We start from the raw sequence: 24,525 nt of genomic DNA, 5'->3' as shown, positions 1-24,525 counted from the left end.
CTCAAGGAGGATCAAGTTTCTCATTAACAGTTGTGTCTGTGAGTGTAATGCTTGTTTGTAGGTATTCTTCAAGGAAGAATTTAAACTTTGTAAGCAAACATTAATAAAATGGGGTTCATATTTTGGATCTGATATTTCTATGAATGAGCTGAGTAATGTATTTATGTAAGGCATTAATGCAGGAATATTTAATGATGAAGATGGATTTGTAGTAGAGGTTTTTCATTTACAGTTTGATGCATGACTCCATGCCCTTTGATCAGGTACTAGTCTTGTAGATTCAGGGGATTCTCAAAGATTTTTAAAATTAAATTAGAATATCTTTTTCTTTATGTTCTGTGGTAATGTTCTACCTATCTCATGCTCCAATTTAGTTGAGATGTCAATGTAGATCTAGCCCATCTATAGTAACCTCATTGTTGTTGAGCCTTTTGAGATTCATCTTCTTTCTATTGATGTTGTCTTAGGTGTAATGGATCTGATTTAGTGCATCAAAGGTACACCCACCTAGGTTTTGCAGAGCTTGAAGAGTAGAAGGAGTTAGATCCTTGTCATGTTGTCCAAGTCTTGAAGTATTTCATAGATTGAAATTGGCTATTTCATAGATAAATTATAGGTGAACATGGGTTACTCATTTTTTATAACAACAGTAGCCATGCATACATCGTGCATAATGTATGGTCTTGCCTGAGTCAAGTATAGCAATCCACCAACCGTAGATCTATACAAGGTCTAATTAGCCTTCACGGGTTCATCATTCTTAGACAACTTGCAACCAGTCCCCATAGGAGTTCCAACTAGTTTAGAATCATCTAACCCAAACTTCTTAAAAAATTCCTTAACATACTTAGCTTGGGATATGAAAATACCCTTTTTAGTATGTGCAATTTACAAACCTAAGAAGACTTTCATATCTCCTATCATAGACATCTCAAATTGCTTTTTCTTATCACCGAACAACTTCGTACTTAAGTCATCATCTCCTCCAAAAAGAATGTCATTAATAAAGACTTCAACAATCAAAATGTTATCATTCTCAATCTTATAATATAATTTACTATCAATAGTATCTTTAATAACTCCCAATTTCATCTCAATCTTATAAAATAAGTTACTATCAACAATACCTTTACTAAATCCCAATTTCATCAAGTGCTTATCAAATCTAGCATACCATGCTCTAGGGGCTTGTTTAAATCCATAAAGTCTTTTCTTCAATTTACATACCATGTCACCTTCATCTAATAATAAAAATCCACCGGGTTGCTCAATGCATACTTCTTACTCAAGATCACCATTCATAAAGGAAGACTTAACATCCATCTGATATACTTTAAAATCTTTATAAGCAACATATACAAGAAATAATCTAACAACTTCAAGTCCTGGCTACTAGTGAAAATGTCTTCTCATAGTCAATTCCTTCCATTTGTGAAAATCCTTAGCATACTAGTTTTGCTTTGTTTTTGACAACTTCATTGATTTCATTCAATTTATTTCTAAATACATATTTAGTACCAATCACATTCTTGTCTTTCGGTATACGCACAAGTTTCCATGTATTATTCTTTTCAATTTGATTCAACTCTTCTTCCATGGCCTTTACCCAATTTTCATCTTTGAAAGCTTCAACAACATCTTTAGGTTCAATCTTAGAAATCAAACATACCTCTTCATCAACAAGTCTTCTTCTAGTCATCACAACTTTATTCTTATCACCAATGATCTGATTTTCAGAATGATTCAATCTTACATACCTTGGAGTCTTTTGATTACTCAAATTTTTAGGTTCTTGCAATTCTCCATCAGCAACAACAATATTTGTATTAACTACCTATACCAGATCATTTTGCTTCAATACTTTAGTCTAATTTGGCTTTGCAATGACATCCTGATCATCAACATCATATCCACGTGCTCTGATTTCCTTTCCATAACTCTCATCAACTTTCACATTTGTACTTTCCACTATCTTCCTTACTCTCTTTTTATATCATCGGTAGGCTTTTCTCTTAGTATAATATCACAAGAAGATTCCTTCATCACAACTTGCATTGAACTTTCCTATTGTAGTGCCATAAATTGTACACCCTTGCTAGGGTGGTACAATTTCACACTTAGTTTAGCGCCCGCCTTAGTGTGTTTGCATCTTGCATTATTATTTCCCTTTAAGAATTTAATTAATTAATTTAATTAAATCTAAAATACTTCATTACTTCATACATTATAAAATTGGGCCCTTTACCCTAAGTGTGCCCCTTTGTATTTTCTGCCTCCAATAAATCATTTAATCATAAACCCTAATTATGTCCTAGTTCAACCATTAAGGCCTGATTTCGCATACCAAAACACCTTGAAATCAACTATAACTTTGGGATTCACTCTAATATCATCATATCTAATGGCCCTGATAATTTGGTGAAAAATTGGTCGGACCATGGCAGGAATGCACATGGTCCTCAACTTTCTTCCCAAAATTTTGAGAGCATAATTCTATGATATTATAATGCTTAACCATAAAAGATTGGCAAGAAATTCAATACATACTTCAGCCTAAAGGAGAAATTAAGTCAAAATTAAGATATAGGGTTTCATACATAAGATCTCTCTTTCTTCATTTGAAGGAAACTAAGATCTATCTAATGGAATCGAGAAACAATTTGTTGGAGCAAGCATAAGGAGCCTTCTATGTAGTGAAAGCGAAGCCTATGTGAAGTCTTAAACAAAATTCAACAATATTCAATAACATTTAATCAAGCATTCATCATCAATTAGGAGCCTTGAAGACATTGAAGAGTAATAGGAGATCTAGTTTCAATATCTCTCCCTTGGGGAATGGTATGATTTCATGTTATTTTCATGTCTTTATATGAGCTTCTTTACATAAATTTACTATTGGCATTGCACACTCCAATGAGAATTAAAGGTGATTGAAGGTGTTGTCATTGATGGAAACTTACTAGCAACCTTGTGGATATCTTCAGGCACCGACACCAGCACCGACAGGCACTTCATCGACAACAACAACAATGTTCACCAGCATCCCAGCCGATAGGAATAAATTTTTTTTATTGTATTTAATTGTAATATATTTTGTAAGTCGAGATGGCATATTTTAATAGACTCATATATATATATATGAGATCTTGTAAATCATTTGGATAGATAAGAGCTAGGATGAACATGATGAGCGAATATTAAGGCAGATTTTGTATAAGGGTTTATGGTTATTGTATGAGCTTAAACCTGTACTGAACCTAGCATAGCAGATGTTGAATTATAGTAGTACATTCTATTGGATTTTCATAATCCATTTTGTAAGTCAATGAGACTTCATTTTGTAATTGAGAAGTGAACTCTAGGCATTTGGCCTTCCTACATGTGTTGGCTTCTCTTGTAAGTAATATCCATTCATTGGCCAGTGAGTGAATATTGTGGGTCAAAAATCCCATCGATTTTTTTCCCACACCGGGTTTCCTCGTTAAACATCTTGTGTTATGGTGTGCTTTCTATGTTGTCTTTATTGTTCCTATTTACTGCATTAATTCTTGTTTACCGGTACACTATTTTGAAATGCAAAATACTTAATAAGGTTAAATATTCTATTAACCGGTTAGATATTGATTCACCCCCCCCTCTCAGTATCTTTGGGACTATCATCAATTCTAACAATTGGTATCAAAGCCTGGTCCTCTATTTTCAAAAGTCTAACAACTTGAGGAAGATTCTAACACCGGTACAAATGGAGAATTTAACAAAGCAATTAGAAGAAGCTCTTGTAGACTATGATGCAGAGAAGTTGAAGAATATCAAACTTGAAGATGATCTAAGGACTGCACAGTAATTCATTCAAGGACTTCAGGAGAATCTCACTATTGCTAGAAATAAGAGAAAAGAACTTCATGAGAATATGCAGAGTAATGATGATGAAAAGGAAACTCTTAATGATCTTGTAAGCAAGATGAGGCAAGAAAACATCACTTTGAGGAATGAAATGCAAGACATGACTATGAGATTTTGTAAAGACATTGAAGACAGAAAGAAGAATGAAGATGACTTGACTAGAAGACTCAATGATGCTCAAAATGAAAATCTAAGACTCAGTCATGAAAATGATATGTTAAAGACAGATTTGATTCACATGGAACATGATAAAACTAAACTTATGAGATAGAAGGAATTTTTGGAAAATGAGTTGGCTACTGCAAATCAACATAAAGAGAAATTCAAGAAAAGTTCAGAAGAACTTGATGGTATGTTGAAAAGTTAGAAACCTAATGGAGACACTAATGGACTTGGATTTAAGGTTGGTAAAATTTCTGGTACTACAAACAATCATGATCACAATAAATTGGTAAGACAACCTAATGCCTACAAATTTAATGGGAAATGCTTTAACTATAACAAGTATGTTCATAGAGAAAATTAGTATAGATCTAGAAACAATCAGAACATTAATGCACCCATCGGTCAATGTTCCAAATGCAACAAAATTGGTCACAATTCAAAAAACTGCAAAATGAATGTAAGATGTTATTTTTGTGGAATATTTGGGCACTTATCGAATCAATGAATAACACAAACCGACATAGGGTATGAAAAGGCTATTCAGAAAAACAATGTGACTTGTTATGCTTGTAACAAGATTGGACATATTGCAAAATTTGGTAGAAGCAAGACTTCATCGGCAAATAATAAAGGACCTATTTTGAAAGGAAAAGCGAATGTTGATGAGGTAAAGAAATAATTTTCAAGACAATAGATTAGAAAGACAGATCAGAATGTTGATGAGACTTTTCCTTCACTGGTAGAACAAAGTATTACTCCACCGATAGGAGACTCTTCATCCAACTGAAAAGTAACCCTTGGGGATATTGCAACAAACTGAAAATCATGCAAGTTTACCCTCGGTTGATGGTGAGAAGATGGACTTCTTCTCTACCAGAAGATGTGTTAAGTTTCACTTAATCAGCGAGCATTTATTACGGTTGTTGGAAGAAAAGACATTATAAATCTTTGATTTTCCCTCTTTTTCATTCATTGAGCATTCAAACTTCCTAAGAGCACAAAAATCCAAGTGAAGGCATCCATAGAGAGAAGTGAAGAAAATTATTTCAAGCATCCAAACCTATTAGGTAGATTAAGGTATTTATCAATGGCTTCCTCCTCTACTCCAGAATTTATTACAAACCCTATTGTTGTGGAAGTAGTTAAACTCCCTAGACCCATTTTTTAGATTATCCCTGAGGTAGCAAAACAAGATGATATCCTAGGTTATTTTTCAAAAATCCCTAAAGGAGTTGCATATGCAGAAGACCCTAGAATATATATTCATTTCCATATTGAGGAATTAGGTTCAGAAGAAATATTGAAAATGTATAAAAATGTTATCTATGGTGAAAGTGGAACTGTGAAACCTGAACATAAGGTTATTCAAACTTTAGGTTTTGTGGAAATCCTTGACATCCTAGAATTTCCTAAGGAGGTAGTAAGGATTGTGCTTAGTAGAGTTCATGGTGAGTTCTTTTGGCTAGACTCCATTCATAAAATCACTAAGAAAACAATTAGGGTAGTGACTGGCTTACCCTCCACTGGTAGTAGGCTAGACAAAACTAAAAAGGTTCCTAATAACACAGTGGTGACTTGAATAGGTGCAACCTATGACAGAAGATCCCTAAGAGTGAATTATGTAAAAGATGTGAATTTTATATTCATAAGTATGATTTTTGGTTATAAGGCCACCCATGCAAACCCTCTCAACTTTGTTCCCAGTCTTTGTATTAAAAGTACATATGATATGATCAACAGTGATGAAAAGATAGATATATGTGAGTGGTTAAAAGATGAGTTGATTGATAATCTAAAGAAGATAAAAGGAGACAAGAAAGGTACTTTTCATTTTGGCAATCTCTTGGTATGTCTGATGTTGTATCTTAGAAAAGAGGTTCCTGGTATTGGCAAGAAAGACTTTGGTTTTGATATACTGGTAGGCAAACAACTGTTAGATATCTTCACTAGTATGGGGACACATAAGGATAACAATATCATGGAGTACTTCAAAACATTCAAAGAAAAAATGAAAACAAGAGAAAGATTACCACAAAGCATTATAGATAAATATGAGAAGGAAATATGTTTTGTAATCAAGAAGGATGAGATATGGATGGAGGCAATTCTTCCTAGAACTGTATGGGTAACATAAATGGGATATGAGGCAGATGAAAACATAATTGAAACTTATGCAAAAGCCCTATTAGCAGCCCCTAGAGAACCAGAAGAAAAGGTTTTTGAGAATGCACAATCAATAGAAAGTGATGTACAAACATTGAAACAAAGGAAGAGAAGAGAAAAATACATAAGGAGTGCATCTAAACAAGTTAAGGAAATTAAAGAAAATGTCATGAATATCACTGGTATAAAGGAAAGTGACTTAGAAGGATTACAACCGGAGGCTCATCTCTCACCGATTGGTACATCCTCTGATAGTGAAATTCCTATTGAGTTCAAAAGAGTAGATAGGAAGAGAAAACCCTCATTGATACCCTCTCCTCCTCCCAAGAAAACTATAACACCAAGGAAGAAGCAACAGGCAATGAGACCATCGACAAAGAAGCTGACACCTAGAAGGAGAAAGAAAAACTAGGTCATACCACCACTGGACAACTTGCCGAATGAAATAACAGATGATGGTAATTTATCCAATGTAATCAAATTGTATGATACATTCACAAATGAGGAAAAAGAATGTATAGAGAATAGCATCATTCTACATCTTGAAATCTATAAGAAAGTGTTAATAGAAGTTGTAGATTATTTGCCTAGTGAATTGTATAGGCGGTTAGATGCTAAGAGGTTAGCAATTATGGAATTTGACAAGAAAATCAAATTGAGAAACTGCTAGCTGTACATCCAGTAAAATATGTTGAAGAAATTTATGAACTAATCAATGAAGAAAATAGAACACTCTTTTCAAGCGGACACTGACATGTGAGCCTAATGGCTAGTAGATTTAATGAAATTTCAAAAGAGATAGCTGGAAAATGGGATATTTTCTTTGTTGAGAAAGAAAAATAAGAAGAACTGATAAGACCTAAAAATTTCAAGGTATATCAAAAGGACAAGGGAAAAGGAAAGGTAGGTGGACTACCTAATATAAAAGTGATTGATAACCTATCACCACCTTCAGTTACTCCATTAGTATAGACTGATAGTACACTGGCTACTGAGAATGTGGAAGCACCACATGAGGATACAAACCCTGAGTCTGAAATTTTGTACATAATGAACATTGACACTCAGGAGGTCAATATTGTAGTTGATAAAGAAAGCACTAAAGAAAAGAAAAATGATGTTGCTACTGAGACACTGACTGAGAACATTGAGATTGGGGTTGAGACTCAAACAAAGAGGTCAGAGAAAACTAAACATTCAGTTGATCCCTTGGTTAGTGGCATGGTTACTGATAACACTGATGCAAGCATTGAGAAACTAATAGAGACAACATCTAAGATACTAGTAGTGGACAATGCAAAAAAGAGACAGAGATACCAGTAGATAACACAAAGACACAAGTAGAGAAACAGGTTGATTCATAGGTACACACTAAGACAATGCCACCAACAACTACTGAAAAGTGAAAACCTTTGCTAGTGGAAATGCAGACATAGACTGACCCACCAAAGGTCAATTTAGTCAAATTGGTTACTCCCACCAGTAGCACAAAGATTGTGAAGGTAGTTGGGTAGACATCTAGTACTTCAATGACAAAATTTAGACCCACCAATGTGACTGAAGTACTCTTGGATTCAATAAAGAAAATTACAGATTTTAATGCATTGGCCTATAAGGCAATAGATGATACAATTCCTATTCTTAAGTTGATTTCACCAAAATGCAATTTAGATCAGGTAAAGGATTCTTTAGGTCAGTTAGACACATTGTCTAAATATATTATTAGCAATATACTAACTGCAGATCAAATAAATGAAGAAACATTTAAGGAGAAAATGGAGAAGGAAAGAGAGAAATTATTTGAAGAAACAATAAAGAAGTGCATGGAACACATTGAGACTCTTTTACCAGCATTGAATAAAACAATTATGGAGTTCAAGGAACTGTATAGAGACACTTGTAAGAAAAATCTTTTGATAGTGGATATTGACAAGGAAATCAACAAATTTCAAAAGGGGATTAATGACATAGCTGATAATATCATTGGTTCATCTGAACCAATATCAGTTATTGAACAATAAATTACTGGATTTGAGGAAAAACTAGAGAAGTTAGAGAAAGAGAAGGAAAAAATAAAGGGAAAAGCCAAAGAGCTAAAATGTAGACTCAGTCCAAAGTTAGATAACCTCAGCTCTCTAAGGAAAGAGATCTCTGAGGCACTAATTCAAGGACAGAAGACACCAGAAGAGAAAATGAATCATTTCACTAGTACTATTCTGAGAATAAAAGCAGCTTTGAAGGACATTAACAGATTTACTCAGAGCTTGAATTTGGTTTTAGTAGACTTATTCCAGATTGTAACACACTGGTTACAAGGTTCAAATTGAAGACTGCACTCATTTGGTAATTTTGACAACCTTTGTCATTGATGTCAAAGGGGGATTAGTAGGATAGAGAAAAATGATTACCAGAGGAGATCATCTAATCAGGGGGAGTACACATTTTGGAGCACACATTTTTGGTAAAATTGTAGACTTCATTTTTGGATACAATTTTTGGATTTTTCTCATGAGTGTTGCCATCAATGCTAAAGGGGGAGATTATTGGCATTGCACACTCCAATGAGAATTAAAAGTGATTGAAGGTGTTGTCATTGATGACAACTTACTAGCAACCTTGTGGATATCTTCAGGCACCAGCATTGGTAGACACTTCAACAACAATGACAACAATGTTCACCGACATCCTAGCCAACATGAATAAAGTTTTGTTTATTGTATTTAATTGTAATATCTTTTGTAAGCTGACCTAGCATATTGTAATAGACTCATATATATATGAGATCTTGTAAATCATTTGGATAAATAAGATATAGGATGAACATGATGAGCAAATATTAAGGCAGATTTTGTATAAGGGTTTATGGTTATTGTATGAGCTTAAACTGGTACTGAACCTGGCATAGCAGATGTTGAATTATAGTAGTACATTATATTGGATTTTCATATTCCATTTTGTAAGTTAGTGAGACTTCCTTTTGTACTTGAGTAGTGAGCTCTAGGCAGTTGGCCTTCGTGCATGTGCAAGCCCCTCTTGTAAGTAATATCCATTCATTAGCAAGTGAGTGAATATTGTGGGTCACAAATCCCACCGAGGTTTTTCCCACACCGAGTTTCCTCATCAAACATCATGTGTTATGGTGTGCTTTCTATGTTGTCTTTATTATTCCTATTTACTGCATTAATTCTTGTTTATCGGTACACTATTTTGGAATGCAAAATACTTAATAAGGTTAAATATTCTATTAATTGGTTAGATACTGATTCACCCCCCCCTCTCAGTATCTTTGGGACTATCATCAATCCTAACAATTACATATTTACATTAAAGCTTTAGATCATTTATCATATTTGGTTTGAAGCATTGTCATTTACATTTACATTTACATTTAGGGTTTACTCTCATACGTAGGGTAGTTCTAGTTTCTTTCATTTTAGGATCTTGCATACACACAAGGTTCTAGCACACACATTTTTCAGTACATTATCGGCTATTGGTGGAAGTGTAAATCACCAACATAGGAGTTTCACTAATGAAAAACCCCATATAGCCACCCAAACCTTCCCTTTTCAGTTGCAGGTGCAGAAATAGGCATTAGGAGGCAATTTGAGATCTAGAAAAGGCATCAACACCATCGAAAACTCTTGGAAGTATAGAAATCTATCAAGGACAAGGGCGTGGCACCCTATTCCTTCCCAGGATACGGGTGTAGCACCCTGGTCCCTCCACTTTGCAGTGATTTTTTACAAGATACAGCTTCAGGGTCTTCAGTTTGCATCCTTTAAGTTAAAGCTCTCTATCAATCCATCAGAGATAGTGGCATGGCACCCTAGTCTTGGTAGGTTTTGTTAAATTTGAAGCATCAGTTACACATCCAATTTTGTGCGATTTTGAGTTCATTTATGCTTCATCTTTTGTCTCCTAGCCTAGTTTATCATTCAAACCCTAGTTTTTCTCATCATTTGCAACAAGAGGAATATAAAATCTAAGAGGTAATCCTTGGTTCTCTCTTTCTCATAAGAAGTAGCCAAAGTGATCTACCTCCCTAGGCTCTTTTGTATTCCCAATGTGTTGGCAAAAGTGGTATTAGCTCCTGCTCACCCGATCTCACTTTTCCTACCACCATATTTTGGTGAACCCAACATGAATCCAACCTTCTTTAATTCTAATTTATGTTCTCAGATCTAAGTGTTTTTTCTATTTTAAAATTCAAATTTACATTTACAAGTATCAATTCCTTTCAAATTTAAAAAATTTAGAGGTCAATTTTGTTAAAACCCTAATTTTTCAATTCAAAATTGAACTTGTGGATAGCTTAATTTGGATCATTAATTTCAAATCTGATTTTGGAACACATTTCACTCCTAAATTTAATTTTCTAAATCAATGTTTAGAATGTTTTCATTGTTTAAAATTGAATATTTCCTTTTATTTTGCATATGTTATCATTTGAAAGAGGAAATGTTTTGTCATGATGCATTCATTTCATAAATGTGATAATGGGTTAGCTTCCCTTGTTTAAATTTTTCCACCTCCCATTTATGCCAATATTTTAGTGCCTAAAAGAGTTGTTACCAACCCCTTCAAAACTCTCCCATGCTCTGAGGATGAATATTTGAAGAGTGATCTTGATAATTCTCCTCAAATGTTCTCTTCCCATCTAGCCATCTTAAAGGAAGAGGATGATATCATAAAAAAATTTCTTAATGTTACTTTACCTTCCTTACATGATGTATCTCTAAGTGAAAAGGTATTAATGGACATTGACTTATCTTCTCCTAAATTTGGTCTTACCAATGGGGGCATGTTAGTACCACAAGAGGTTATGAGCACTTCTTCCAAAGATATCCTTCATAAGCGTGAATCTTTGGAGAAAGATATTCATGTCCCTCCTAAAGAATACTCCATGTTGGCATTTGCATGAAGATTGCATTGATGAACTATTATGTTGTCATTGATGTCAATTATAACTGGTAATGATTTTGTAATAATATTGTTTTGTAACTAGTGGGAAGAGCTAATGAAGGGAACTACAACCAGTAAGTGAGCTTGTGAAGGAAACTAGTAAACCCTACCTGTTGATATGCTAAACCCTAACTGATGGAGTTTGGTGAATTGGTTGTATTGGTTTATGATCAAATGATGAGTGATAATGATTATGCCATGTATGCATGTTGTATGAGAAGAGTTTCAAATGGTTTTTGGCACATAGAGATAAAGGTTTTATCTTAGGAATGAGAAAGTTCATTGCATGTAATGGAAACCACGTGATGAGTTATAGAGTTTGATGAAGCAATGATCAAGGAGCATTCAAGATTGTCTTGAATGATGTGCAATGATTTCTATGTAATCCAATGGTCATACTTGAATCTATTTGGTTTTAATCTCTATGAGATCTTAGGTTTGTGATGTGTTACTAAACTATTATTTTGTTAATAAGGTTGATGAGTTATTTTGTTGTAGTGTTGGACATTTTGGTTGAATGTAAGAGTGATTGGCTGTTAGAATAGATGTTGTATCTGTAGTATGTGTAAAGGAAGATAGGAGAATGAAAAGGATATGATCAAGTAGAGTAGTGATATTCACCATATCAGCAAACCCTCATTGTTCTCTAACAATTACAATAGTCAAATTCCTTAACCGAGTAAGCTCTAACAAGCTTAGTGTTATCTAAACCATCTAACCAGGTGATCCATTATGTTGGATTTAAAATCCTCTACTACTGAGGTTAATCCTAACTAGGTATTGCCTCTAATAGGGCATTATAGTCAATCCCTTAACTGGGTGGTCCCTAACAGGATATGTTCTTTGTTGGCATTTTGTATAGAGATTGCATTAATGATATGTTGTCATTGATGTCAATTGAACTGGTAATGGTATTCATGTTATTGCTGATATTTTTGTTTTTGATATTGGCTAGTAACCAGTAAGAAGAGCTTTGTGGAAGATGTTGTAAACTAGTGTGTTAAGTTTGTGAGCTGAACCGGTAAAGAGGTGTAAAGGGTTAAACCCTTCTATGCAATGTAACCGGTATACCCTATCAGCTGTTAAAACCTAATCGATCAAGTTTGTTGGTTTATTATCTGATGAGCAGTAATGATGGAGACACATGTGATCATTGTATGAGGATAAGTTCAAATTGTTTTGGTGTGTTTGTTTATTGTCTAGGGAAAGAGAAAAGTTGATTGCATCTAATGCATAATGCATGATGAGTTACAAAGTCCGATGAAGTGGTGATCATGGAGCAGTTGGAATTTTCTTGAAGAATGTGAAGAGATTGTCATGATTTCTAATGGTCAAGATTGTAGCAACTTTTTTGTAATTTGGATGATGAGAATTAGGTTTTTGTTGTGTTACCGACCTAATTGATTTGTATTTAAGATCGATGAAGTTGTTTGTAAAGGTTATTGGCAAGATTGGCAGAAACCTATTGAGTGTTTTGTTCCCTAACCAATGAATGGATCTGCACTTTGAGTGAAGGCAGATTGTAGCTTAAAAGGATCTGATCAAGCAAATGTAGTTCTATTTAGACAGATCAAGAAAACTTGTTATTTTCTAACAATTATAGCAGAAGTGAAATCACTTAACTGGGTAAGCTCTACCAAGATTGGTTACTCATTAGATCCTCTAACAAGATGGTCCATTAGCTTGGATTCTTAAATCCTCCAACAGGGTTACTCCTAATAGGTTATTGTGTTTTTCATCAGGGCATATTTGTAGATCCCTTAACTGAGTGACTCCTAATCAGAATTAGTTCTCAACAGGACTTATTGTAATTCTTTAATAGGCTTGGCTCCTAATAGGGTGAACTTCAAAAGACTTAAGATAGCTATCCTTGTGAGTCTCATCTCATCGTGGTTTCTACCTATTTGGGTTTTCCATGTATAAACATTTGTGTCAAGTGGTGAATTTTTTTGTGGTTCTGATCTTATTTGTTGATTTAATTAACTTCTGATAAGGCACGATAACTACAAGCATTGAGAGATGATTATGTTGAGTTATGATTAAGCATTGTTGATGTTTACAAGATTGAAGTTGTTTATTGTTAAGTTGTCATAATAGTCAAACCGGTTGATGTCAAGTATTTTTATGAATATTGATCTTGACTGAGATATGTTTACTTTGTGTGATTGAATTTGAGTTTGGGAACTTTGTGTGAGTTTTTCAGTATACTGATTCACCCCGCACCCCTCAGTATTCTACTGGATACTTATTCTTTCATCATACCATCTATTTGTATCGGAGCTTCTCAGGTCCTCTTTAATCGAAAAGCCTAACATCTTGAGGAAAAGATCTTGTAGATCATGATGAGGAAAGAAGGTTTGAAGTTCAACATAGATAAGTATATAATATGGAGTGAAAGAATGAATATTTACATTAAGAGTTTTGGTAATCAGTATTGGGATCATATAGGAACTAAGTATATTACACCTACTGGAATCCTAACTAATGATCAGAAGAAAGAACAACAACAAAATCACCAAAAATTAGAGGCTATTATTAGTTCCCTGTTTGATGTTGAATGTGTAGATGTTCATGGTCTTGAAAGTGCACATGAAGTGTGGCAAAAACTTGAAGAGATTTATAGCAGTGATGAACATGTTAAGATTTCCTAAGAGGAGAGTTTAAGAGGAAAGTTTGATGACATGAGAATGTCTAAAGGTGAGAATATCCAGCAGTATGGTCAAAGGATAAAGAGATAGTTGGTGAAATAAAGAGTGTAGGAGGGAAAGTAGAAGATGACATAGTAATCAGTAATGTACTAAGAACCCTGCTAGCAGTCTATGCTATCTGAGTTGCAACTATTCAGAAGCTAAAATCCATTGACAAGACAATGGTAACTATTGACTCTATTATTTGTAAACTTACTACTTTTGAACTAAATGGCTATGATGGTAGTGTACAAAAATTAGAATCTACATTCAGAGCTTCTATCTCTAATCCATCTGTGAGAATAAGTAGAGATACCCGCCATAGCTATGAATCTAGATCCAGTGGAGATGCTGATGATGAAGACAACTTAGTGGAACTTGAAGAATTGTTGGAAAAATGACTGCCTAGAGGCACTGGTTAATATAGAGCTAATCTACCTTTAAAATATTTTGCATGCAAAAAGATTGGTCATATAGCAGCTAATTGCCCTAATGGTGAAAATAAATACAAGAGAGACAAATTTAAAAAGTATAAGGGTAAAGGCAAGAGAGATTGTCTTTTAGCTATTGACAATGGTATTACTGATGAAGAATCTGATGATGATGCTAGTGAAGATATTCTGTGTGTAGCTATTAAGGAAGAAATATCATATCAAAAGGCACCAGTATCTAGGATGGATAACTCTGATGATTGGATCATTGATAGTGGTTGTTCACATCACATGACCAGTGATCAGAGCACACTTCTTTCCTTGAAGGAATTTGATGGCGGTGTTGTCAGATTTGGCAATGACTCACCCTATATGGTTAAAGGTAAGGGAGTCATTTCAATTAATGAGAAGAGAAGTGTTGATGATGTCTATTGGGTTGAAGGCATAAAGAATAATATTTTGAGTGTGGCATAACTTAATGACAGAGGATACCCACTGGAGTTTAGAAATGGTATGTGCAAAATCTTTTACAACAAAGGTGAATTGATTGCAACTAGGAAACAAACCAGAGGTAATTTATTTCATCTTAATCCTAAAGTTAGCAACTATTTGATTGCAAAAATAGATGATAGCTGGCTTTGACATAGGAGATTTTGTCATATAAATTTTGTCAATATTGTTAAAGTAAGCAAGTCTAAGCTGGTAAGAGGTCTGCCTCAGCTAGAAAAACTAGTTAATGCTCTTTGTAAAGAATGTTAGTTAGGAAAGATGACCTCTTCAACTTTCAAGAGCAAGTCCTTCTCAGTGGAGCACTTTTTAGATTTGGTTCATATAGATCTATGTGGACTAATAAGAATGAGAAGCATTCAAGGTGATAGATATTTCATGATCTTCACTGATGATTGGTCAAGGATGATGTGGGTCACATTCTTGAAGGATAAGATTGAAGCTTTTGGTAAATTCAAGGTGTTCAGGGCCTTAACTGAGAAAGAGAGTGGAAAAAAGATATAATGTCTAAGAATAGATCAAGGAGGTGAATTTACTTTTGAAGAATTCACTAAGTATTGTGATGAGAATGGTATCAAGAAGAAGATTTCTGCACCAAGGACACCATAGAAAAATGCTATAGCAGAGAGAAACAACTAGTTAGTGGTTGAAGCTACTAGAAGTATGTTGATACAAGGAGGTGTAGCAAAATTTTTTTGGAAAGAGGCTATAAGTACAGATGTCTACACAATTAACTGAGTTCTAGTGAAAAGAGGAAGGACAAGACCCCTTATGAATACTGGTATGGGAGATCACCTGATGTTAGCTATTTTAAGCTATTTGGAAGAAAATGTTTTATTAAAAGAGGTGATTACATAAGTAGGTTTGAAGCTAAGAGTGATGAAGGTATATTTCTTGGCTATTCCACCAAGAGAGGCCTATAAATGCTTCAACAACCAAACACAAAATTATTGAGATTGTTGATGTTCATGTAGATGAATGTCCAAAAGTTTCAGAAACCAGTTCTAAGAAGAAGGATGAAGATCCTTGCATTTTTCTTTTGGAACCTGAAACTATTAAATCAGAAACTGGTAAAGCAAATCCTAATATACTTGTTCAACTAGAACAAATAAATTCAGAAGAAGATGATAATGAAGAAGATGAACCTGAAAAGAATGATCATGTTATTCCTAGGTATGTGAGACTAAATCACAGTCATGGATATATTATTGTGGATAAGGATGTTGGAGTACTAACTGGAAGGAAAATAAGAGAGAAATATTGCATGATCTCCACCTTTGAACCTAGAAGTGTTATGGAGGAATTTGGTGATGATCATTCTGTTAAAGCTATGGAGGAGGAGTTGGATCAAATTGAGAAGAACAATACTTTGACCCTAGTACCTCAACTGGTAAACAAGAATGTTATAGGTACTAAATGGGTGTTCAAAAATAAGTTAAATGAAGATGGTGTTGTAGTTCACAACAAGGCAAGATTAGTATGAAAAGGTTATGCGCAAGAAGAAGGAGAATATTATGGAGAAACTTTTGCACCAGTAGAAAGACTCAAAGGTTTCAGAACATTACTTGCATTTTCAGCTCATAAGAAGTTCAAGGTATACCAGATGGATGTTAAGTCTGCATTCTTGAATGGGATACTAGAAGAAGAGGTTTATATAGAGCAACTTGATAGTTATGCATTGACAGATAAGGAAGACATGGTATGCAAATTGCATAAAGATTTGTATGAATTAAAGCAGACACCCTAAGCATGGTGTGAATGGCTTCATACTCAAATGATGAAGATAGGCTTTGCTAGAACCAGTGATGACAACAACATTTATCTCAAGTCTGAAGGAGATGAAATACTGGTCAATGAAGTATTTGTTGATGACATTACATTTGGAGGTAATGATGACATAAGTAATTGTTTTGCAGATGAAATGAAGAATGATTTTGAGATGTCATTAGTAGGGGAAATAAAAAAACTTATAGGCTTGTAGATACAACAAATGAAGAATAGTATTTTCATTACTCAATCCAAGTATGTGAAAGAGGTTTTGAAGACTTTCAGTATGAGTGACTATAAACTAGATGGAACCCTAATGGTTACATGTTGTAAGTTGTCCATGGAAGATGCATCTAAGTCTGTAGATGAAAAGGAATACAGGTCAATGATTGGCAAATTACACAATGTTATTCACAGTCGACTGGATATTGCCCATGCAGCTGGTATTGTTGCTAGATTTTAGAAGAATCCAAAGGAGGCACATTTGATGGAAACCAGAAGAATTTTTAGATATCTGAAAGTTACTATTGACTATGGGTTATGGTATCCATATGGTGGAAATTTTGATTTGAAGGCATACATAGATACTGATTGGGTAGGAAATATTGATGACCGAAAGAGTACTACCAGTGGATAATTTTTTCTAGGAGGAAGGCTAGTTTCATAGAGTAGTAAAAGGTAGAGTTGTACTTCACAATCTACTGTTGAAGCTGAGTATGTAGTAGATTATATGAATTGCACACAAGCTATGTGGATGAGGAACATTTTGGAAGGGTTGAAGATGGAAATCTCAGAACCAATAAAGATTTTATGTGATAATACAAGTGCAATAAACATTTGAAAAAATCTTGTTTTACATGCAAGGACTAAGCACATTGAATTGAAGTATCACTTCTTGAGGGAAAAAGTTCAAAGTAAAGATGTTATCTTGGAACATGTTTCTACCAAGGAGAATCTTGCAGATATCTTTACCAAACCTGTGCCTAAGACCACTTTCAAGTATCTTAGAAGTCAATTGGGTGTTGTCCCTCTTCATGAAGTTAGTTGACCATGATGTTGATTGCATTAGTCCTTGAATTACTGGTAGAATCTTACATGGATTGATGAAGAAGTGGATGTATTCCACAGGGGGAGCATCAAGTTGCAAAATGATGTTGATGCATAGTGAGAGAAAAATTACATGTTTTTACTTTCACTTTGGCATTGTTGTCAAAGGGGGACAAGAATTATATGATTGAGGAGAAGAATTATGTGTCTGATTAGGTGAACCAACGACAAGCTGAAGATAGACATAGCATGTTGAATACTTGGTAATGTAAACCAAGATTCCTATTCGCCCATCTCAGCAGCAATCAAAGGTGTTGATATTTGTATTTCCATCAATGCCAAAAGGGGAGATTATTGGCATTTTGAGTTTGTTGGAATTTTGCATAGAGATTGCATTAATGATATGTTGTCATTGATATCAATTGAACTGGTAATGGTATTCACGTTATTGTTGATATTGTTATTTTTTATATTGGCTAGTAACTGGTAAGAAGAGCTTTGTGGAAGATGTTGTAAAGCGGTGTGTTAAGTTTGTGAGTTGAACCAGTAAAGCAATGTAAAGGGTTAAACCTTTCTATGAAATGTAACTGGTAAACCCTATTAGTTGTTAAACCCTAATTGATCAAGTTTGTTGGTTTATTATCCGATGAGCGGTAATGATGGACACATGTGTGATCATTGTATGAGGATAAGTTCAATTCTTTTGGGGTGTGTTTGTTTATTGTCTAGAGAAGGAGCAAAGTGGATTGCATCTAATGCACAACGCATGATGAGTTACAAAGTTGGATGAAGTGGTGATCATGGAGACGTGGGAATTTTCTTGAAGAATGTGAATAGATTTTCATGATTTCTAACGGTCAAGATTCTATCGACTTGTATGTAATCTCGGTGATGAGAATTAGGTTTTTGTTGTGTTACCGACCTAATTGATTTGTATTTAAGGTCGATGAAGTATTTTGTAAAGGTTGTTGGCAAGATTGGTAGAAACCTATTGAGCATGTTGTTGCCTAACCAGTGATTGGATCTACACTTTGAGTGAAGGCAGATTGAAGCTTAAAAGGATCTGATCAAGAAAATGTAGTTCTATTCAGACAGATCAAGAAAACCTGTTGTTTTCTAAAAAATTACAGTAGAAGTGAAATCCCTTAACCAGGTAAACTATAACATTCTTGGTTACTCATTAAATCCTCTAACAAAGTGGTCCATTAGCTTGGATTCTTAAATCCTCCAGTGAGGTTACTCCTAACAGGGTATCATGCTTTTCATCAAGGCATATTTGTAAATCCCTTAACCGGGTGATTCCTAACCAGAATTTGATCTTAACATGACTTATTGTAAAGCTTTAACATGCTTGGCTTCTAATAGGGTGAACTTCAGAAGAGTTCAGATAGCTATCCTTGTGAGTCTCATCTCACCATGGTTTTTACCTATTTGGTTTTTCCATGTATAAACATTTGTGTCAAGTGGTGAATGTTTTTGTGGTTACGATCTTATTTGTTGACAACTCCTCTTGAAGGTAGATGTATTTTGAATAAAGATCTCTTCTCCTCCAAAGATCTTCTTACACTTATATAGCAGGATATGTTAGGATTCCCAAAGATACTGGGAGAGGGGGGTGAATCAGTATCTTACTGGTTTGTGAATTTACTTCAATTAAAACATGAAAAGCATATCAATACTGTCTATCGGTAAATAGAAATAGTGCAGTAAACAAGAATAACAACAACAACAAGAAAACACACCATAACATAGTAGTTTAATGAGGAAACCCAATGTGGGAAAAACCTTGGTGGGATTTGTGACCCACAATATTTGCTTACTGGCCAATAAGTGATTATTACTCTTACAATAGGGGCCTGCACATTCAGGAAGGCCAAGTGCCTAGAGCTCACTGCTCAATTACAAAATGGGAAGTCTCACTGACTTACAAAATGGATTATGCAAATCCAATGTCTTGTACTGCTTCAAAATAGCATCTACTATGCTAGATCTGATGAATACTAAGAGGGGGGGGTGAATTATTATGCCAAAAATCACTGCACTAAAACACATCCATAGTCTAAAGATAAACCAGTAAAACAGTCTAAATAGAAATAGTGCAGTAAACAAGAATAACAACAACAACAAGAAAACACACCATAACATAGTAGTTTAATGAGGAAACCCAATGTGGGAAAAACCTTGGTGGGATTTGTGACCCACAATATTCACTTACTAGCCAATAGGTGAATATTACTCTTACAATAGGGGCCTATACATGCAAGAAGGCCAAGTGCCTAGAGCTCACTGCTCAATAACAAAATGGGAAGTCTCACTGACTTACAAAATGGATTATGCAAATCCAATGTCTTGTACTACTTTAAAATAGCATCTACTATGCCAGATCTAATGAATGCTAAGAGGGGGGGGTGAATTAGTATGCCAAAAATCACTGCACTAAAACACTTCCACAGTCTAAAGATAAACCGCTAAAATAGTCTAACAGACTGACTGGTTACCACACATGCAAACCAAAATGCGAGTAAAGCATTCACCCACAAAAGTAATACAACCATAACACAAGATATTTGATGTGGAAACCCAACTGGGAAAAACCATGGTGAGATGAAACTCACAAGTCACTATCTGCAGAATAGAAACCAAACTGATTAAGGTCTTACAATGTTCTTCACTAGAATAGATCCTGTTAGGAATCTCAATCTCTGTTAGGAGATAAGTCTGATTAAAGACTACCTTGTTAGAGGATTTTAGATTCATAGGTATGAACCACCTTGTTAGAGGATTTTACAAAGGCTTTGAGGCCTACCCAGTTAAGGGCTACAAACTTGTCAAAGATGTGAGTAATCAACAAGTGTTTAATCTATCTAATAGCATAAACTGCTTGGTTAGATCTAGTATTGCTCATAGTTAATGCATTTCAGCATTACTTCAGTCTTCTCACTCTCTCTCTTAGTTGCAACTTGATCTTCTCAAATAAGATCATTCTTACAACAACTCAACAACCACCTTAAACCCTAGCATGACATTAACCCTTTCAGCAACAACTTAAAACCCTAGACTGTTGGCAATATTATAAGGATATTGAGAAGGTTGTTGATGATTATGGACATAACTGATTAAAGATGTTTTACTATCTTGATATTATTATTTTGTCATTGATGTCAAGAAATAAATTTTCTAATTCAGTATGATGTTGTCATATCTTAAGAAATATGATATTAAGATTATAAAGAAGTTGGTAAAGACACAGGAAAGAATATGATGAATAAAGGGATAAGTTATTCAATGGGCAACTCTACCGAGTCAGTCAATGATGAGATCTTGATGTTTTAGATTGTTCTAACATCATACATATGTTGTAAAATGTAATGGTTAATACTATACTATGTTATCAAGCAAAGAACCTTGTCGGTAAACCCTAAGGAACCTAGTCGGTAAACCCTAAGGTTATCGTAGTCGGTTAATGAAGACAAAATGTCTACTGAGTAAAGTTTAGTATTCATCAAGTTGTAACCAAGCTATAACAGAATGCATTAAATGTTTACATGTGATATTTAATGAAATATGCTAATGAGCTGGAGTGGATCAATGATTGGCAAGCTGTAGAAAAATTCTGTTAACAAATCTAAGGCAATGGAAAGTTGGCAAGAAGATCTACAGCTCAGATTGAACCGCATTACCCTAACACAAGTTCCAAGATGAATGTGCAAGTTCCAAGATGAATGTGCAAGTTCTTAGGTGGGGTAAAACATTTTTAGATCAAAAGATACAATGAACCTAGACAAGATTGAAGATCTGATGGCTATGATTGATCATGGGAAATGTGATCAAGGAGATTAAGCAGTTAGAAGATTGTTTATAAATAAGAAACTATTGATAAACAATGTATATGGGCAAGTGTATGCACAAGGATGCTACATAGTTATTACCAAGCACAGAAACTTGAAGACCTATTAGATAACAGAGTATTGATGCCTAGCAGATAGACAAGATTAGTTTTATTTCTAGAATGTATTGACCAAATAGGAATCTACTTTAGCATTTTAGATGTGAAGTTGCAGATAGATTTTCATTACTGTTATTTTGTGAAAGTGATTGGAAATCTCTTAACCGAGTGGACTTAATAGTCTTATATGTAAATCCTCTAACCAGGTGACATTATGATTGAGTGTTTGAAATCCTTTGACAAGGTCACTTCTAACAAAGTGAAGTTCCTAACAGATCTGAGGGAAATCCCTTAACCGAGTCACATCTAGCAATGTGTTTTGTAATCTTTAACAGGATTGGCTTTTAACCGAGCATAATCTAGAAGAGTATATTTCTTAGTGGGTCTAAAATCCCACAGTGGTTTTTCCCTATTTGGGTTTCCATGTTAAATCTGGTATTATGAGGTTTATATTGTTCATATGCTTTTGAGTTTGAATGTTTGACAATTTTTGTTTATATGACTAATATATGTTACTAAGGTTGAATCTGATGTTTTTATAGATGAATAAGTTTGTATGATTCACCACCCCCCCCTATCATCTTCTTGGCTGTTGGATCTGTACTTATATTAAGTATCAGAACTATCAATTGGTATAAGAGCTTTCGAATCTAAAAGGAAAGTTTAAAGGAACTTGAGTTAAAGATCAAAAGATGTCTAAGAGGGATTCACCTAAGCTGAATAAGTCAAGTTTCTCTACATGGCAGAAAAGGATGAAGCTACATCTATCAGGAGTTGGAGAATATGCTATATACTATCTGGAGAATGATTTTGTTGCACCAAGCACCTATCCATTGACTATGGAACAGAAAAAGGCAAAACAAGAACATATTCAAGTAATGATTAAAATAACATCTGCATTGACCGATTTTGAGTTTAATGATCTAGAAGGTTGCAATGATGCAAACGCAATGTGGACTAAGCTCATATCTGTATATGGAGCAGATGAACATGTTGAAAGAGCAAAAGTTTATAGTCTAAGAGGACAACTTGAATCTATGAGGATGAATGAAGGTGAGAACATAACCCAGTATAGTACAAGACTAAAGGAGATTGTAAATCAAATCAAAGGAGCAGGAGGAACTATTGCAGAAAAGGATGTGACAAGTAAGTTGTTAAGAACCCTTCTACCTACCTATGCAATCCGAGTCTCTACGATCAATGAATTGAGGTTTGTACCTAATATGCCAGTTTCCTTGGATGCCACTATTGGTAACCTACATGCATTTAAGTTAAGTAATTTTGATAATAGTGGGTCATCGGTAAATAAATTTGAATCTGCATTTAGTTCTTTTCATCTAAATGAATGTAATGATTACAATGAGAGAATGTATAAGTACTCTAAAGGAGATCATAGTGGAGCAAGTGAAAGATTTCAGAAGAACATGGAGGAGGTACATAAACTATATGAAGAGATCAAAAAGCAAGAAGAATTTGAAGCACTATTGGCCAAAAGGTTACCGAGAGGCAAAGGTAAGTATAAAGGAAAACTACCTTTGAAATGTTTCAATTGTGATAAGATTGGACATATGGCTTCTAACTATCCTAACAAAGATTTTACTAAAAAGAGAGATTACCTAGATTACAGACAAAAAGGTAATCATTATAGAGGACACCAAGACTTTAGAAGAAGAGATAGAAAGACATGCTTAATTGTTGGTGAGGAATCTGAATATGATAAATCAGATGAGACTGATATGAAGGAAGTTGTTTATGTGGCTATCAAGGATGGATCAGATGAAGAAAGGTATGAAGAAAAAGCCCTAATATCTCATATAAACACTAATGGTTCTTAGATTATAGATAGTGGATGCTCACATCATATGATAGGAGATAAACACAAGTTTGTTATGTTAGAAGATTATGATGGAGGCTATGTTAGATTCGGTAATGATGCACCATGTTTGGTATGAGGTAAAGGATCCATAACACTTCTTGATAATGCAAGATGCAATGATGTTTATTCGGTTGAAGAAATATAATTTTTTAAGTGTAGCACAACTAAACAACATAGGTTACCAAATAGAATTTAAGAAAGGAATTGTCAAAGTTCATGACAAGAATGGAAAGTTAACTACTCTCGGGACACAAACAAAGGGTAATACATTTCACCTTGACTCTACTTACAACAAGTGTTTGCATGCAAAGATTGATAATATCTAGTTATGGCATAAAAGGTTTTGTCATGTTAATTTTGATAATCTGATCAAGATAAGTAAGAAGCATAGAGTAAGAGGTCTACCGAGTTTTGAAAAACCTAAGAATGCTATGTGTTGAGGATGCCAGATGGGTAAGATGACAAGATCCAGCTTTACAAGTAAGTCCTACACTTCTGAGGGAATTTTAGATCTTGTGCACACTGATCTTTGTGGTCCTATGAAAGTTCAAAGTTATTATGGTGATAAGTATTTCATATTATTTGTGGATGACTATTCAAGGATGATGTCAGTAATGTTTTTAAAAGAAAAGTCAGAAGCTTTTCAAATGTTTAAGTGGTACAAGGCTAGAGTTGAAAATGAAACAGGGAGACAACTGAAATGTCTTAGATCAGATAGAGGAGGAGAGTTCACATCTGATGATTTCAACCTATTTGTAATGATCATGGTATTAAAAGACAAGTCTCTGCATGAAGAACTCCACAAAAGAAAAGAATAGATGAAAGAAGAAATAAATCAATTGTGGATTGTGCTAGAACACTAATGATTGAGAAGAAGGTTCCACAAACATTTTGGAGAGAACCAATAAGCACAGTTGTTTACACCTTGAACTGAGTTCAATTGAAGAAAGGTACTTTGAAGAAACCTTATGAAATTTGGTATGGCAAGAAACCTAATGTAAGTTATTTTAAGATCTTTGGAAGCAAATGCTATGTTCTTAAAGATGATAGAAATGGCAAGTTTGATAA

Source organism: Cryptomeria japonica, chromosome 10 (assembly GCF_030272615.1).
Source record: "Cryptomeria japonica chromosome 10, Sugi_1.0, whole genome shotgun sequence".
Lineage (NCBI taxonomy): Eukaryota > Viridiplantae > Streptophyta > Pinopsida > Cupressales > Cupressaceae > Cryptomeria > Cryptomeria japonica.
Note: the sequence above shows the minus strand (reverse complement) of the source record.